The sequence below is a fragment of the Lepisosteus oculatus genome, chromosome 14, assembly GCF_040954835.1.
Source record: "Lepisosteus oculatus isolate fLepOcu1 chromosome 14, fLepOcu1.hap2, whole genome shotgun sequence".
Classification (NCBI taxonomy): Eukaryota; Metazoa; Chordata; class Actinopteri; order Semionotiformes; family Lepisosteidae; genus Lepisosteus; species Lepisosteus oculatus.
This window is the reverse complement of record NC_090709.1, coordinates 41,527,762-41,545,597: the sequence shown is the minus strand read 5'-3', so window position 1 is coordinate 41,545,597 and position 17,836 is coordinate 41,527,762. Positions and strand designations below refer to the sequence as shown.

Below are 17,836 nucleotides of genomic sequence, written 5' to 3'. Positions count from 1 at the left end.
GGATCCTGCTCCCCCTGGAGAGCTCTGAATAAGGAAGATAAATCAAATCTGGACCCCAGCAGGGCAGCTCCTGACTCAGGGAGAACCACCCCGCTTGTCCCCACCCCCCATTCTCTTCCTTTCTTACAGCTGCTGGTGCCAGTCTCCCTGCAGGGAAGATGTTTCCTTCCCCAAAACAAGCCATCTACTGCCAGCCTCCTTATATACAGCAGCTGAGCCTCATTAACCCAGGGGAGGCAGCCCATTGGCCCCTGGTCTCCCCCATGGCATGCTGGGAAATGTAGTTCATGTGGCCCTGCAGCAGGCCAGCTCCAGTGAGGAAGGCCCAGAGGGTGGAGACTGAACCCCACCAGATGATATAAATGAATAGGAGCTGGACTGCAGCCCCACCAGAGCACCACAACTGTGAGCCTGACCTGTACCTGGAGGGGAGATTCCTGGGACAGCTGAGGCTGCTGCTGGTGGGGGGGGGAGAAGAGAGACACCCACCCTCCATTATAGGAAGAGGGAACATGACACTGTTCAAAATGAAAAGGCACTGATAAACAGAGGAGACAAACCCCAGCTCCAGCTGCTGATGGAGGGTGTAGAGAAGTGCGATGGCAGAAGGACAGGGTATTGGTAATGGGGTACAGCCCCTACAGCACAAGGAGAGGATCAGGGATGACAGGAAGAGAGAGAGGATCTCCCACCCTGCCCTCCAGTGGAGAAAGGCCAGTACTGCACCTCCCCTCCCCCAACCCTTCTTGAGAAAATTAAACCTGAAACAGGGACACCAATCATAGGGAAAAGGGTAAAAAAACCAAACAACAGTCTTAACCCCAGACAAGCGGGCAGGAGGTTATACCGACAGCAGAGCAGACGGCCACAGAACTCCGGGAAGTGGAGACTGGTCCTGTTGGGATCCCGGGTTACAGAGTCCAGCTCTTTGCTCTTTATCGGCTCACAAGTGCAGCTCAGACACTGGCCTGAGTGACAGCGGCCAGGCGACAGCGCAGTAATCTCTCTCTCTCACTGTCCTCACAGCGCAGGAGGTGCTGCTGTGCTCCAGACGCATCTGCCTCTTGCGGTCGGCGTGTTTGTACACAGCTCCTGGTCCCTGCAGTCTGCTTCTCCACAGAGACACCAAGAACAGCAGCTCTGGCCTGGAGCACAGAGACAGAGGAGGATTAACACACAGACACAGGGGATTCACTAACCCTACCCCAGAGGAGAGCAGGTCATTCAGGAAACAGGCAGGTCTGATACAACAGGGGGGCAGGGTGATGGAGCCCAAGACAGAGAGAGAGGTCAGTGTGTGAATATTACAGCACAGTAACAGGCAACAATTCATACACAGGGCTGAGTATTACAAGGGTAGAGGCAAGAGCTCTTCACAGTATCACTGAGTAGTAAAACACAGTACAGGCAGCAGTTCAGCACACAGGTGTGTCACTGTTACAGCACAGTACCGTTCAGAATTTAGCACAATGGTCAGTTAGTGACTATTACTGGACAGTTGAAATCTCAATACACGTGTGTGGAGTATTATCATACAGTACAGAAGAGTTCAGTACACAGTTATCACTGTCTCTATTACAGCATAGTACAGTACAGGTAACATTTCAGAACAATGATCTGTCGTTATTACAGTGCATCACAGTCACAATTTCAGGACAGATGTGTTTGAGTATTACAGTACGGTACAGGTTGGAGTATTAAGACTATACAGAGGAGAGTTCAGCACAATACAGGCAACAATTCCTACACAGGTTGGAGTATTACAAGAGTAAGGGGTGAGTTCTTCACAGAGCAATGACACTCCGTGGTAAAGCACAGTACAGACAGAGGTTCAGCAGACAGGTGTGTGACTATTACAGTGCAGTTCATTCAACACAATGATCAGTCATTGATTAGTACAGAGCAATACAGTTGAGATTTCAGTACACAGATGTGTTTGAGTATTACAGTACAGGTGGGTTCAGTACACAGGTTTGAGTATTAAAACACAAAACAGAACAGAGTTCAGCACACAGGTGTGTGAGTGTAGATATTACAGCAAAAATTCAATACACAGGTTTGAATATAAAACAGTACAAAACAGTTTAGCACACAAGTGTCTCAGTATTACAGCACAACACAGGTGAGACGTCAGCACAAAGATCAGTCATTGATTAGTACAGAGCATTACAGTTGAGATTTCAGTACACAGATGTGTAACAGTATTACAGTACAGGTACGTTCAGTACACAGGTTTGAGTATTAAAACACAAAACAGAACAGAGTTCAGCACACAGGTGTCAGTGTGTAGATATTACAGCAAAAATTCAATACACAGGTTTGAATATAAAACAGTACAAAACAGTTCAGCACACTAGTGTCTCAATATTACAGCACAACACAGGTGAGACGTCAGCACAAAGATCAGTCAGTGATTATTAAAGCACATTACAGTCGAGATTTCAGAACACAGATGTGTTTGAGTATTACAGTACAGGTGGGTTCAGTACACAGGTTTGAGTATTAAAACACAAGACAAGAGAGTTCAGCACAGTTACACAGGAGCGTCAGTGTGTAAATATTACAGCACAGTACAGGCAAGAATTCACTACACAGGTTTGAGTATTACAAGAGTAAGGGGTGAGAGTTCTTTATGCAGGAGTGTCACTGTGCATTACAGCACAGTACAGGCAAGAATTACGCACCCTGGTTTGTAAAGGCAGTAAAGCACAGTAAAGGCAGAGGTTCAACACATGGGTGTCTCAGTGCATCACTATTAAAGCACAGTACAGCTCAGAGCTCAGCACAGTGGTCTGTCATGACTACTAAAGAGCAGTCCAGTCAAGATTGCAGGACACAGGTGTGTTTGAGTGTTATACTACAGTACAGGTAATACTTCAGGACACAGATCTAAGTATTAAAGTAAAGGCTGTTCTATTACAGCACAGTACAGGTGAGAGCTCAGAACAATGATATGTCTGATTACTAAAACAGATCACAGTCAAGACTTCAGTACACAGGTGTGTTTGAGTGTTAAAGTGCAGCGCAGGCGGGTTCAATACACAGGTTTGAGTACTAAAGCACAGTACCGAAGAGACTTCAGCACACAGGTGTGTCAGGGGGTCACTTCTATGGCACAGTACAGGTGAGACTTGAGATGATCTGTCAGCTCATCTGTTGTGGGTTAGTAAAGCACAGAGCAGGCAAGAGCTCAGCACCCAGTTTTGAAGTACTAAAGCACAGTACAGTCAAGAGTTAAGCACCCAGGTTGGAGTATTACTACAGTACAAGGAAGTTTCTCACACAAGGGTGTCACTGAATATTAAAGCACAGTACAGGTGAGACTTCTGCACACAGGTGTGTCAGTATCGCTGCTACAGTACAGGTGAGACTTGGGCACAACGATCTGTCATTGATTAAAGGTCAGTCCAGTTGAGATTTCAGTACACATGAGTTTGAGTATTATACTACAGTGCAGGTGGGTCCAGTACACGGCTTTGAGTATTAAAGCCCATTACAGTCGGCTTTACAGATACAGAACAGATGTGTTGGTGTATTATAGTACAGCACTGGTGAGTTCAGTGCGTCACTATTACAGCACAGTACAGGTGAGACTTCAGCTGATCTGTCAGTGAGTATTAAAGCGCAGTACAGTCGAGAATTCAGTACGCAGAAGTGTCCTTGAGTATTACAGCGCAGTACCGGTGAGAGATCAGTATACAGGTTTCAGTATAACAACAGTAAACAGCAGAGTTCATTACACGTGTGTCACTGTGAGTATTAAAGCTCAGTACAGCTGAGAATTCAGTAGACTGGTGTGTCAGTGTATTGTAGACAGAGTATTAAGGTACAGTATTTGTGAGAATTCAGCACACCACTGTTGAGTATAACAACCCAGTACAGGAAAACGTTCAGCACACAGGTTTGAGTTTTAAAGCTCAATGGAGGTGAGAGTTTAATACTAAAGCACAGTACAGGTGAGAGCACAGCACCCAGGTGTCAGTGTGTCACTATTACGGCACAGTACAGGTGAGACTTCAGCACATTGAGGATTAGAGAACAGTCCAGTCGAGAGTTCAGTACACAGATGTGTTTGAGTATTACACTGCAGTACATGCGAGTTCAGTACACAGGTTTGAGTATAAAAGCTCAAAAAGAGATGAGAGTTCAGCACTTGTTCAAATACTAAAGCACAGTCCAGGTGACGGCTCAGCGTCCAGGTGTCAGTGTGAGTGTTCAGGTACAGTACTTGTGACAATTCTGCACACCACTGTCAACACCACAGTGTTGTCAACACTCCCTACAGTACAGCCTCAATGAGGACCATTATATCAGAACAGTATCTGAGCACAGTGAGCTGTGTCCCCCCTCAGGAATCAAACCTGCAACCTACAGTTACTAAGCCCAGGTAAGCACTGTGAAACTGTGGAGTGTCACAGTCCACATGCAACTGGACTGAGAGAGAGACGCCCAGCTGGAGAGATGCCACAGAGACTGACACAAGGAGGAAGAAATAAAGACAGGAGACAGTGTCCTACCTCAATCCAAACTGTCCCTTAATATAAGTCAAATCAGGGAAAAGTTGGGAGAGAGAATCCCACCTCTATCACAACTCCCGATCCATACCTGTCTTACCACTGTCAGCCACTGGAATATCCTGGAAAATAAAGGAAAAGAAAGTTAGGAGAGAGAATCCCACCTCTATCTCAACTCCCCATTCATACCTGTCTTCCTGCTGTCGGCCACGAAATATCCTGGAAAATAAAGGAAAAAGTTAGGAGAGAGTATCTGATCTCTAGCACAACTCCCCATCCATACCTGACTTTTCACTCTCAGCCTCTGGTCCTCCCGGAAAATCAAGGAAAAGCAAGTTAGGAAACAGTATCCGACCTCTATCACAACTCCCAATCCACACCTGTCTTTTCACTGTCAGCCTCTGGTCCTCCTGGAAAATCAGGGAATAGAAATTTAAGAGATTACCCCACCTCTATCACAACGCCCCATCCATACCTGTCTTCCCACTGTCAGACTCTGGACTTCCTGGAAAATTAAGGAAAACAGTTACTAGAGAGTATCCAATTTCCATCACAACTCCCCATCCATACCCGTCTTCCCACTGATGGAGTCTGCTAGCAGAATCTGTGTGTTACTCTGTACCCAGATAGTGGCAGGAGCTTTGAACTCCTGCTGTATTCACATGCTAAACTCTAACCTTCACGCTGGCTTGAGCTCAGACGCTCCTCCCTCCCTGGACTGAACTGCCATCCTCTGTACTGAACTCCCCGATGGTGAGGGAATGTTTATACCAAACTCCCTGATAAGGAAGGAGTGTTTAAAGTGCTTCCCGAGTCCTGGAGTGTCCTGAGAAAGCTACCTCAAAGACAGGAGGGGGAGGGTGTAGAGAAACATGTATATATAAGCGATGTAGAGCCACGTCCCCTCTGAGCAATACAACAACAAGCCTGAAATGTGTGGTCCCTTGTACGCCTACAATACAGCTTGGCTTGACGAACGGACACTTCAGGCTCGAATCTCTCGGCTCCTACACCACTGTCAGCCACTGTGCACAGCTCAACTGTCTCCTGAGCCCGAAGACCGCAGTCTGCCTCTGACTCCTCTCTGCGCCTTGTTGTCTGAGACTGAACCCCATCTTCACTCGTCTCTTAAAGATGACCACAACGATTAAAACTGTACGATAACTATTGCAACTGAGAATAACTATATCATCATTTGGCACAGAGGAGCCGTGTTGATTCTTTCACAGCTAACAAAGCAGAGACGTCCGAATGCTCTCTTACACTCCTGATGGTGGTTTGCACGTTTAGTACCGATAAGAACAAAGTTACTTTGGGTACGACTGCTCCTACTTACTGTATATTAACAATACCAGTCCTGCAGCTGAAAGTAACACGACTGCATCAATGCTAGAGCTGCTAATATCATAACTATCTACTAATAGTTACTTACTGTTAATAAAACAATAACCATGCTTCATCAAGTAGCGATATCAACAGTGATAAAATACTACCAGGGCTCCTCTCTCACTAGTATGGTTCTGGACTCCAGTCCTGGGTTTGACACCAGATTGAAGAGACCAACCACAGACCAGCGAGGGACAGCCAGTGAAGGAGAGACTCACCTGGTCTGCCCCCGTGCCCTGCGGTGCTGATGGGGTCCCCTGTCCCCTCCTGTGCTGACCAGTCAAGCACAGCCCCTTGTCCTCTAACAGCAGGTCTGGGGGCGCCCTCTCCAGTCCTGGTACAGTGTTACCCCCACTTCACCCCTGGCTGCCTGGCCCTGTTTCCAAACACGGGGGGCAGCTCCCACAATCCCATTCCGTCCCCACCTGTCCCTGACCTCTCCCTGCCTGTGGGGGGCCAAAACAACAAAAAGCGCGTCTCTGTCCAAGTACTTACGGCCTGCACTGTGAACGGCGGGTTCTGACACCTCAGGGTGTCCAGGCGCTGGGCTCCCCCCTCCAGCCACCGTCTCCACACTGCCTGTGATCACTAATAAATACCAATCATAATCCTCACACTTCTATAGCGCCTGGCTGGATCCTCCCCTCAGAGCTCTTCACAGGTCAGGGGGATCCCCTCCAGCCCCCCCAGTGTGCAGCCCCCACCTGGGTGATGCTCCAGTCCGCTCAGCACACAGCAGCTCTCAGTGGGGAGGAGAGCAGAGGGATGGAGCCAGTTCAGAGAGGGGGGGGTGATTAGGAGGCCATGATGGGTCAAGACCAGGGGGGGAATCAGGCCAGGACACTGGGGTAACACCCCTACTCTTCTCCAGAGACACCCCGGGATTGTTAATGAGCACAGAGAGTCAGGACCTCAGTTTTACCTCTCCCAGCAGCAGCCTCAGCTCTCCCAGGAGTCTCCCCTCCAGGTACTGGCCAGGCTCACACCTGCTGGGCTGCAGTGGGGCTGCCAGCTGGGAGCTGCAGGGTGAAACAGCTGCTGGATTCTGCAGAGCTGGGATGAGTTAACCTGCTCCACAGCGCCGCCCTGCAGGCAGCCTCCTGCACAGTCCTTCACACTAACTTACTGTTGTCACTGCTGGCCCACAGGCGAGGACGCTGAAGCCCCTCGGTTCCTCTGCTGCCTGGTCTGAGCTCACTGGGGAACACAACACACACATCATGAATACGAATGTGAAAAATCTGATTTCATCTTCTTTAAAAGCTCCACAGTAGTGCTGGACTGGGAGCACCGGCAGACGCCACTGTCCCACATCTGGACACCGTGTATCAGCAGAGAGGAGTCCAGCGACACCTCCCCCACCACTCTCCCAGAGACGAGGCTCCAGGATCACAGACTTCCCAGCGTCGTGTCTCCTGAAGAGCCACACCACATCCCACTACGGTCTGGTACAGTCTGTCCTCCGAAAATTCCCCATAATCCTCCTGGAGCAGCAGTTTCTCTCTCCTCCCCTGATCTGTGTGCACAACGATCCCTGTGTCTCCCAGGTGGGGTTACTGGTGCAGAACGATCGCTGGGTCTCCCAGGTGGGGTTACTGGTGCAGAACGATCGCTGGGTCTCCCAGGTGGGGTTACTGGTGCAGGACGATCACTGGGTCTCCCAGGTGGGGTTACTGGTGCAGAATGATCGCTGTGCGTCTCCCAGCGACGGGGACCAGGGCTCGACTCCTGACCCAAGACTCACCTCCCACAGCGAATCCCAGAGTCCAGGCCAGGACTGGGAGCAGACCGGTCAGGGGGGAGTCCAGGAGATCCACTTCAGACCTCTGCCGGCTCTCTTCCTGAAGAGCTCCTGAGCGTCTGGAGAAGCGACGGAGGCGCACACGTCCGGCGTGGCTTCAGGTCGATGTCTCGCAGGGGCACCCAAAGAAAAACACCAACTTGTTCACACCGACAGGACATTCTGAAACACCCGTCCACAGAGGAACACATGAGCCCAGGCACACAGACCCACACACAATCCTCACCGATCCACTGCCCACTGGAGCACTGAGAGACGCAGCCACTCACAGAGAGTTAGTTCTCCGTACCTCAGCGCGGCAGGAGGGTGATTCACTGGCCAGAGACGATCGACAGGTGACGCTTCTGGTGCGCTCGTTAGACGCTGGCGAAACGACTGCTTCATTCGTTCCGTTTCCTGCTGTTCATCATCTTTCAATCCACTTCATATGGAATGTTAATATAGGATTTTGCAACTAAAGGGAAATTGTGGTAGCAGACAATTAAGTTAACAGAAGGATAACATCTCTGAACATCAAAAACTACATTAATTTATGAATATAAATATATTATACAGACTATAAATACCTGGTAGTGGTAGCTAAGAATAATAAAGCACCCCACAATACTCCACCTTCATGAACATCTTCTGCATCAAGGTCTTGAACTCGGTCACTTCCTGTGGTTATATGGAAAACCTGACGTGCTCGTTCTAACTATATAAACTTTACTTACTTTCTAAAACGCTACAAGATTCTAACATTTTCTCTGAATTCTCGCTGTCATCATTGTAAAGAAAAGTTTCTAGTAGTTTTCTATGTCAATTTGACGTTCAATATTAATAATGGAATCAGGGAACTAAAGAAACTGTTAGCTGAAAATAAAAATAGTTTCTGAACTTAATGATGCTAATTTCCGGATCTAAATATATCTGTAGAGCTGGTAGTGGTACCGTACTCCCCTTTCTTGCAACCATCTGTGTTGATTTCACTAATTCGTTCACTTGTGGATATTCGGGAAGCATTTAGTCCAAGTTTCAATTCCTGGTCCAAGCACAAGTTTTACTTTTCAGAATGAAAGTAGGGCCGTTTCACAAACCTGAATTACTCAGCTGGATCGACAAAAAAAAACAAAATAAATCTGAAGAAGGCTCCGCGGCCGAAACGATGTTTTCTTTCTTCTCTTTTCAGCACAGGAATAAACCTACTACTTGTTCCCATACAAAAAAATAGACCATAGGATGTAAAATTAGGTTTACATCCACGTTAAAACAGTCCATATTTTCTCTTAATACGGATTTCAGTTCCAACAAGGAGAGGATTTTACTTCAGGTTCATCATGAGAAGCCGATTTCACACGCACTGGACTGCAGTGGCTTTAAAACCCTGTGCTGTGGTTTCGGCACATCTGTGGAAGGGACTTCATGCGATCTGCCTGTGGCGCGTTGGGCAAGGGTAACTCGGAGGCGTGGTACAACTGGAAACTACACGTGCCGCAGATACGCGGTGATCCTGCAGCCCTGAGGCTAAGCGCTCCCGAGAGGTGATGAAGTCACGAAGCAGCTGATTTATCACACAGCTGCGGGCGCAAGTCTGGGCACCCCTGGGGTCCAACTGCAGGGACCACAGCAGCTCGAAGTGAAAAGACGTCAACACAACCCCCTGCAGGGTACAGACGTACACCTGACGTATTCCTGCACGTTTTAAGGCACGCCTAAACAAAACGGTAAATGTGGCATAGTAGTGTGGGCACCCGGTCAGTCAGTACTTTGTAGCACCTCTTTCAGTTTACAAACATTTCTCTTAGCCATCTAGGAGTCTTTCTGTTCTTGCTTAAGGAGTTTTCTCCCCACTCTTCCACCTCAGAAATAGCCTCAGGTCTTCTTGCAGGCACGGCGTGTTGGAGATCTCCCCACAGATTTTCAATAACATTCGGGTCTGGGGACTGTGAAGGCCACTCCACAACCCTCATCTGGCGTTCCTGTGAGAACGTCACGGTTGGTTTTGAGGTATGTTTTGGATCGCGGTCTTGCTGAAATATCCAGACTCTTCTCAGCCTCAATTCCTTCTCTGACTCTGGGACATCAGCTTCCAGGATTTGCTGGGATGGAGTTGAATCCTTTCTTCCTTCCTCCCGAACAGTATTCCCTGTGCCACTGGCTGCCACACCGCCCCAGAGCACAACAGATCCACCCCCATGCTGAACGCTTGGCAAGCTGCTCTCTTCTGCAGATGCCTCACCTGTTTTCCTCCAAGTGAATCTTTTCTGGTTGTGGCTGAAAAGCTCAATTTTTGTTTCATCAGCCCACAGCACTCTGTTCCAGAGGGTTTCTGGCTCGTCTAAGTATGGCTCTGCACTGTGAGGAGGTCGTAGGGAAGGTTTCCTGCTGACAGCTCTCCCATGCGGTGAGCAGCACTGTACTGGGGACCTGTGGACCACTACTCCAGTCTCAGCTGAACCCCTCTGCAGGTGCTCTGCAGGGATCGGTGGGATCTGACCAGTTTACCAGCAGCTCTATCAGAGCATTTTAAGCTTGGACACCCCTGCTCTAGAAAGAAGCCGCACAAACGTTACTCCCTACAGCACATTGTCTGTGCAATTCAAGGTGATCCAGGTACATTATCCTCACGAGACGGCACACGATCTTTAAAACGGCATGTATTTGCTTCACAGTGCGTCGTGTAGTTTTAAAATCAACTAACAAGGACTCCGATTCCTGACGTACCACACAACCGGACCACATGAATATCCGCAGACACGCGGAAACAACGCTGTAGGGTTTTAAAGCCACTACAGTACGGTGTGCGTGAACATATTCATGTGTTCTCATCATCAAAATCTCACTTTCCTCACTACTTCCTGCTGAAATCAGCATGAACACAAAACATGGATAGTCCTCATACCGCATACAGATGCAGCCATTCAAAGTGCGCGGTACAGACACGTACCGGAGGTAAGTGGCTACAGCGTCCCGCATCGTGACGCGCGGTACGTGATTGGTTGACCGACAGGGGGCACTCGTGGTCCGTTGGTCGGACGTAGAAAGATTTACAGTAAATGTCTTTACTCTGCCCGTTTTAGCATTGAATATTCATATGGAATTTTACCACTGAAGGGAAATCTTAGTAGCTGAGCATAAAAAGAATAGGAGCATACTGTAACGCGTGTGAAGGCCATAAACAATATTAATTTTGGAACATAAACATACAGTATATGGCTGGTCTTGGTACTTTAAATAAAAAATACACACCAGTATTCCATTTCTCCTTAAACATTTTAATCTTCGAAGTCTTTAAGAAATGTGATACCGGAGTCAACAAGCATACTTTTAGAATTGGATTTAAAGGGAATATAATATGGAATCGCGTATCTAAAGAAATTAATAACGATATAATTATATTCATGTACCGCAACACAAGAATAGTACACGCTGTACGATGTCTGTTGATAATGTTTCTGTAGTGCTTTTTCAGCACTCTGCATGTGACCTCGCCGGTGGCGCTGTGGGTTAGGTTCCTGACTCCTGCGTCACACGGTGAGTGTTTGAATCCAGCTGAAGCCATGACTTTTTTTTTAACAAACATTTCTTTGGAAAAAATGAAACGTTTCCCTTGGTCAGAGATTAAATAAAACCTCACTCGCACCAAACATTTATATTTCTAAATATCACAACATGATCGAATTTAAGTCATTTTTATAACAATAGTCACCTATGCGATACAATATAAACATTTATATTGATTTAAATCGCGTTTTGATTTAAATCGCAAACGCGGGTTTAAATGTGTTTTTTGATTCACAGTCAGACAAATGCAACATAAATTGATATCTTTGTCTTCTAAGTATCTTAAACAACTTTCAGCATAGCTTTCTCCCCGTTTAGATTTATTTTTCTTGGGATTAAACGTGGAAAGATTAGATTGTAATCGTTTTTATTTTTTAAATACATTTTATAAAAGTGTAATCTATGCTAAAAAGCTGTACACCACCTGCTATAAAGATACATATTGTAATACTCTCGGGTTCGGATAGGACAGACACAAGACTTCAAGACTTGCGGAGTTAAAGCAAGTTAAAGCCTTGATTTTATAGATCACCTTTAAAAGTGGCATCTCAAAGCAAAGTAAATACCCAACACTGATTGTACCCATCTGTCATGCTACTAAAGCACCTTGAATTGAATTGAATTGAGGGAGAGAGGGGGGGAGGGCGAGCGAGATAACCAGGACAGACAGGCAAATAAGATACACTCCACAGACATTCACAACAGCGACATATCATAAAACGTTTGCACATATAGTTAAGTTATTACTTGGTTTTCAAAGTGCAATGAAATACAATATTGTTGTTGTTGCTGTTATTGTTGTTTTTATCCTGTAAAGCGTTTTGAGAAGCCACCTTTAAAGGCGATATATAAAAGCGCTGATTCTTATGTAATGTGTTCCGCCGGGGATTCAAATTTTTTTTAAATAAAAATCCTTTGTGTAAGGATAGTATCAAAAAGTAATCCAAGTGGTGAGAAAGCTGTGCTCAATGTATTTAAGGGACTTAAAAGTAAAAGGAGATGCTTCATATTGCTTGACTAATTTTAAAAACGAAGTTATGAATGCAGACGCTCCCTCGGTGCCGCGCCGGGTGTGAATATCTAAATATGCATTCGCCCCGGGCAGAGGCCGAAGAGCGCCCGGCTGGGGTGCGCGGGGAAGAGCAGGACAGGAGTGAAAGTGGTCAGGGCGGGGCTTAGGAAGGCCGCCGACCAGTGCGGCTGTCCCACAGTGAAGCGGGCGTACAGTCTGGACAGGTATCCGTTTTCCTTGTAAATAGTTCCCTGCTTCCGCACCCCTCGGTCTTACTCTCTCTCTGGCGCGCGGGCGGTGTGTTGACTCGCGCTGTTGGCGGGCGGGGGCGCGGGAGAGCAGGGCTAGCAGGCGGTGACGGAGAAGAAAAATAAAGGCTTTAACTTGCTTTAACTCCGCAAGTCTTGAGTTGTTGGGTCTGTCAAACCGAACCCGAGAGTAGTACAATATGTATCGGTATAGCAGGTGGTGTACAGCTTTTTAGTATAGATTACACTTTTCTAAAACGTATTTGAAAAATAAAAACGATTACAATCTAATCCTAACACGTTTGATCCCAAAATCCCAAGAAAAATCAATCTAAACGGGGAGAAAGCTATGCTGAAAGTTTAAGATACTTAGAAGACAAAGATACTGTATCAATTTATGTTGCATTTGTCTGATTATGATTAAAAAAACACATTTGTGTACGATTAAAAAAAAACACATATAAAACACCCCCCCCACACGCACGCAATAGAAGCAGGGACCGTTGTCAGAAGGGAAGAAGGTGACTACTCATTGTTATCAAAAATGACAGATTCGATCATGTTGTGATATTTTGAAATATAAAAGTCCATTGATTGTCCATAATATCGCTATTCTATTTTTTCGAAGAAATGTTTGTTAAAAGAAAAGTCACAGCGCCAGCTGGATTTGAACACACAACCCATTGTTGGTAATCAGGCACGTAGACCAGTGGGCTACAAGGGAAGTCGCATGAAGAGAGAGGCGAAACAGCCCCACACAGCCCTGTCCCAGTACACGAATATAATCATATCGTTATTAATTTCTTTAGATACGCGATTCCATATTATATTAGTAGAAAAGCTTAAAACTACCACTTTTTTACACGCTATTTCACATGTGAGTTAAATACTTCGATGCTTAAAATGTTTAGGGAGAAATGGAATACCGGTGTGTATTTTTTCTTTAAAGTACCGATTCCTGGAATCTGACTGGCTGACACCCTTCTGAAGTGGTTCCATAATATCTGGTATACGGAAAAGAAAGCGTCGACAAAAAAGCCTGGATTCTCATGTATCTGCTACAAGTATCTTTTAATACAGTCTTTGCTGTGCTCTTGAGGATCCTTGTGATATTTTGAGTTGATATTTCTAGTTGAATGATAAGTGTCGCATTTTAAATCATTTTCGTAGTTAGAAATTATGAAACGCCCTGTTAAAAGCAAGGGAGTTTTTATGTCCATTGCAGTAAAAGAAAATGCCTGACAAAGTAGGGCTTGGACAGATTCCAAGTGCTTGTACAAATGTACAAATGCTTGTAAAAATTGTACTAAAGAAATTATACTTTGAGTTTACAGCTTGTCCAAAGTCATTATTAATACTATTAGTAATATCTTCTATAAAGGGCTTGATGCATAAATATTTCTGATAAAGGTAGGTTGTGTACTTTTGTCCAACTGAGCAATCTTGCTTTCATAAAATATACCAACATTTTAATGACTGATGATTAACATGCTGTAATACACAGTTTAAATGGAAAAGCTCAAATGCTGTACATGAGAGGTGAAGCTTTATTGGCTCCTCCTGGCGGTTTTACAAGGTGATGCCGGATACTTTCCTGCATGACGTCAAATGACGCGATTAACCCCGTGATACTGCGTGATACTGCGACACGCCCACCGGGGTATACCGCGAAATACCCCACCCGTTTGGAATGGCTGCATCTGTATATTATGTATTTTTCACATGTAAGATATAATGATGTGTTCCCGCTTACACATTGCACGACTTTCAAAGCTAGAAAAACAAGTTTCGATTCACATTATCTGGCGAGCCTTGTTTTGTCAAAGGACAGCACAAAAAAAAACAGACAATACACGGAGGGGGAGGGCAAGCGAGAGAGAGAGATTTTTACCCCCTGTCAAAAAAAAACAAATCACCCGGGGCAGAGACTCTGGGGGGATCATTGTGTGGTACAGAGCGGAGCTCAGTCAATCCAAACAAGTACAGTAGTAAAGAGAGAAAAGTCAACAATTGATTTAAGGACGATCTGTCAAAGTGCAATGAAATAAAATATTGTTGTTGTTGTTATTGTTTTTATCCTGTAAAACATTTTGAGAAGCCACCTTTAAAGGCGATACATAAAAGCGCTGATTCTTAAAGAATGTGTATTCTTTCTTCTTTTTTTCAGCATGGAATAAACCTATTACTTGATTCTTAGGGATGCCCGGTTCCGCCGGGGATTCAAACATTTTTTTTATTATTTTAATCGCATATCTAAGGAAATAGCAGTATAACCTTGTTCATGCACAGTGGCATGTTACATTATTAATTTGCGTGTCCCCTCTTGCCAGAAAGCTCTAAATTGCATTTTGAGTGCGGTTTTTGACTTTTTTAAAATTGCAACCCATAAATAAAGGTGATACCGTTTAGACTTTGAATAATTTTAAACTGTATTACAGCAGCACAATGCACAATGCAACGTAAATTGCAAAACTGCACTTGGAATCTGTCCAAGCCCTACTTTGTCAGGCATTTTCTTTTACTGCAACGGACACAAAAACTCCCTTGCTTTTAACAGAGCGTTTCATAATTTCCAACTACAAAAATTATTTAAACTGCGACACTTATCATTCAACCTGAGCTCGAAATATCACAAGGATCCTCAAGGGCACAGCAAAGACTGTATTAAAAGAATCGCGTATCTAAAGAAATGAATAAGATATAATTATATTCGTGTACTGCGACAGGGCTGTGTTGGGCTGTTTCACCTCTCTCTTCACGTGACTCTATTCAAAAGCCATTTAGCAAAGAGGGGATGAGAAGAGTGACAAACTATTATACTTTAGATCTTTTTTTCTGAACCGGGGAAAATCTGATCATGTTTCTCTATAACAATAATAAAAAACATTTTACATATCACCTTTAAAAGTGGCATCTCAAAGCAATGCAGTAGAGCGTTTCATAATTTCCAACTACGAAAATTATTTAAACTGCGACACTTATCATCCAACCAGAGCTCGAAATATCACAAGGATCCTCAAGAGCACAGCAAAGACTGTATTAAAAGTATACTAGTGACAAACTAGTATACTTTAGATCTTTTTTTCTGAACCGGGGAAAATCTGATCATGTTTCTCTATAACAATAATAAAAAACATTATTTTACATATCACCTTTATGCGATATCACCTTAAGGACAGCACATACAACGGTTAATTGCACAATGGACCACGCAAAGAAATTTAAAATAGTCTTCTTTAGGTGTGAGGGTAGGAGTGGATCACAGAAGGCATAATCAGCAAATTAGGAAAACAAAGAACAGGACAGGTGAGACGTGTTTCCAGAGAGCGGGTGATCAGAAAAAGGAACAGCTGTTACGCCCAGGTTTTACGCTCTCTCTCTGCTGAATGAATAAAAGCATTTTATTAAAAACGCGTTTGCGTTTGTAGGGGTATTTACAGATGCAGCCATTCAAAATGCGCGGGCGATACCGTATTATTTTGCGGTGCGCTGTACGCAGTCTACCGCGAGTTACCGGTAAATACCGCTAGTTACCGGAAATTCTCCTATAATACCGCAAGCAAAATAATAGTATCCGGAATTTCCGCAAGGTGGAGCTAATGAAGCTCAACCTCTCATGTTTGAGCTGTCGCCATCAAAGTCTTTAACGAAGATATAACTAATAGTATTAATAACGAATGACCTTGGACAAGCTGTAAACTCAAAGTATTGCCCTGGTCAACATTCTTTTTTTCATTGACCGTCTTTGTAAAAGTAACACCACAGCATTTCACAATCACGCATTTGTTTCCAATCATGCAAAGTACAGTAATTTTTGAGAATCGATTCACCATGCCTTTCACATGCTCATAAAAGAGATTGATTTAGGAACATAAACATATTACCATATGCAAACTGTACTGTATACAGTATGTATATGTATATTTAATGTCTTAACTGTGCCCGTTTAAGTATTGAATATTTATATGGAATTTTACCACTGAAGGGAAATCTTAGTACCTGAGCATAAAAAGAATAGGAGCATATTGGAACGCGTGTGAAGGCCATAAACGATATTAATTTTGGAACATAAACATACAGTATATGGCTGCTCTCGGCACTTTAAATAAAAAATACACACCAGTATTCCATTTCTCCCTAAACATTTTAAGCTTCGAAGTCTTTAAGTAATGTGATACCGGAGTCAACAAGCATACTTTTAAGAATTTGATTCAAAGGGAATATAATATGGAGTCGCATATCTAAAGAAATTAATAACGATATAATTATATTCATGTACCGCAACACAAGAATAGTACACGCTGTACACTGTCTGTTGATAATGTTTCTGTAGTGCTTTTTCAGCACTCTGCATGTGACCTCGCCGGTGGCGCTGTGGGTTAGGTTCCTGACTCCTGCGTCACACGGTGAGTGTTGGAATCCAGCCGAAGCCATGACTTTTTTTTTAACAAACATTTCTTTGGAAAAAATGAAACGTTTCCCTTGGTCAGAGATTAAATAAAACCTCACTCGCACCAAACAAATTTATATTTCTAAATATCACAACATGATCGAATTTAAGTCATTTTTATAACGATGAATAGTCACCTATGCGATACAATATAAACATTTATATTGATTTAAATCGCGTTTTGATTTAAATCGCAAACGCGGGTTTAAATATGTGTTTTTTGATTCACAGTCAGACAAATGCAACAGAAATTGATATCTTTGTCTTCTAAGTATCTTAATAAACTTTCAGCATAGCTTTCTCCCCGTTTAGATTTATTTTTCTTGGGATCTTGGGATCAAACATGGAAAGATTAGATTGTAATCATTTTTATTTTTTAAATACATTTTACTCCGCAAGTCTTGAGTTCTTGTGTCTGTCCTATCCGAACCCAAGAGTATTACAATATGCATCTGTATAGCAGGTGGTGTACAGCTTTTTAGTATAGATTACATTTTTCTACAACGTATTTGAAAAATAAAAACAATTACAATCTAATCCTAACACGTTTGATCCCAAAATCCCAAGAAAAATCAATCTAAACGGGGAGAAAGCTATGCTGAAAGTTTAAGATACTTAGAAGACAAAGATACTGTATCAATTTATGTTGCATTTGTCTGATTATGATTAAAAAAACACATTTGTGTACGATTAAAAAAACACATATAAAACACCCCCCCCACACGCACGCAATAGAAGCAGGGACCGTTGTCAGAAGGGAAGAAGGTGACTACTCATTGTTATCAAAAATGACTTAGATTCGATCATGTTGTGATATTTTGAAATATAAAAGTCCATTGATTGTCCATAATATCGCTATTCTATTTTTTCGAAGAAATGTTT

General features: G+C 44.1%; 1 long non-coding RNA gene across 11 annotated transcripts; it reads right to left on the bottom strand.

Annotated features, from left to right (window-relative positions):
• Positions 1-1,555: 1,555 nt before the first annotated feature.
• LOC138242454 (uncharacterized) lies at positions 1,556-10,665 on the bottom strand. Of its 11 annotated transcripts, none has more exons than XR_011191597.1 (5): positions 8,778-10,665; positions 7,991-8,155; positions 7,645-7,863; positions 5,192-7,097; positions 1,556-5,019 (listed from the first exon to the last, which is right to left on the bottom strand). It is a non-coding gene; the product is annotated as an uncharacterized lncRNA (long non-coding RNA). The 11 variants fall into 11 exon arrangements; XR_011191601.1 differs by having other exon boundaries at positions 1,556-5,641; positions 6,119-7,097; XR_011191605.1 differs by having other exon boundaries at positions 1,556-5,349; positions 6,119-7,097.
• Positions 10,666-17,836: the final 7,171 nt, after the last annotated feature.